This window comes from Mandrillus leucophaeus, unplaced genomic scaffold (assembly GCF_000951045.1).
Source record: "Mandrillus leucophaeus isolate KB7577 unplaced genomic scaffold, Mleu.le_1.0 Scaffold1285, whole genome shotgun sequence".
Taxonomy (NCBI): Eukaryota; Metazoa; Chordata; class Mammalia; order Primates; family Cercopithecidae; genus Mandrillus; species Mandrillus leucophaeus.
In genome coordinates this window covers 227,937-229,320 of record NW_012101238.1, presented here as the reverse complement: position 1 = coordinate 229,320, position 1,384 = coordinate 227,937, and the positions used below count along the sequence as shown (strand labels likewise).

The 1,384-nt window shown below is 38.7% G+C and overlaps 1 protein-coding gene across 1 annotated transcript in view; it reads right to left on the bottom strand.

Moving 5' to 3' along the window:
- Window positions 1-1,384, bottom strand: part of NAPB (N-ethylmaleimide-sensitive factor attachment protein, beta) — a 59,950-nt gene that overhangs the window by 57,959 nt on the left and 607 nt on the right. The window lies entirely within an intron of this gene.

The window sequence follows — 1,384 nt, the reverse complement described above, 5'->3', positions numbered from 1 at the left end:
CCTATCCACTGTCATTCTTAAGCACTTTCTTCTATGTGCATTGTGCAGGTTATTCCCAGTCAGGTCTCACAGCAACAAGATGGAGGGGACAGTACTAAAAGAGGCTTTTCCAATTGAAAACTATCTTAATGTCAGCCTCAGGCCGATTTAAAATCATACCAGTACCTCATTAACATTATATGTTGGAATTTGAAATTAACTACAAAATTCCATAGCTCATTCCTGTCAACAAACTAAAGGACAATATAACTCCTTTGGAAGCAGTTTTACTAAATGTACTATTCTACAAACTTGAGAAAAAGTTTTAACTCCACAACTACAAAAGCACATCACTGTTTAACTGGTAATTAAGCAGAAACACAAACCATCACAACAGTGGTTTCCTGCAATGTTTGCATTCCTTGTCAGCTCTTTTCCTGGGGAGGAAGGTGGGGGTGGGGAAGTAATACTGATACCTTACCTATTAAGCAGATAAGGCAGAGGATTTGTGCCTTACACAGAGAAGAAATATTTGACTGACACATTCTCATAAATACATAAGCATATTTTCATCTAATTTTACTGAAAGCAACAACAACAACAAAAAAACTGTAGAATACTACTAAGAATACAGTATTGCCACAAAACCAGTGTGAGTGGTAAACACTAGAGGAAAACTCATGACAGGCTTTAATCTGCGGACAGAACATTCAGAATGTCTGTGATGTGAAATATCTGCAATATGCCAAGCACCTTTTAATGACTGCCACAACCTCAAAACAGATCGCCTGTCCTCTTTAAAGCACTAGCTCGTCAGCTCATGAGCTCTGATGATATTCAAGTCAGTCTGTGTGTTTTATTAATTTTGTGTTACGTTAATTCAGGAGTCTGACATAGAGATGGACTACCCTGCGTTTTAAATAAAGGATTACATGTAGACCTTTAGGAATGAATATGGAGACATTCCATAGCTAAGAAGGCAGGGGCAGGGTGGAGTGACATGTATTCCAGTCTAGAAAGGTGATGATACGTGCCATCTATAAGGTAGGATTCTAAACATCTAACACTGATACAGAATCTTAATTGTCCAACTGTCACAGAGACACTACGTCTGTTTTCTGGGTTCAGTAATTATATAATATTACTCAACTCCTAAAACTTTAAGTACTCTTCTTCCTGCAAGCTTTCCTGGAGCAAGTACTACTGGAAATAACAGTCTTCAAAGTATAAATCACACTTGCATTAATGGTTAAAGCTCTTTCAGATATTTTATTTCATTAAAAGATCAATGAGGCTGGGCGCGGTGACTCATGCCTGTAAACCCAGCACTTTGGGAGGCCAAGGCAGATGGATCATGAGGTCTGGAGTTCAAGACCAGTCTGGCCAACATAGTGAAACCCTGTCT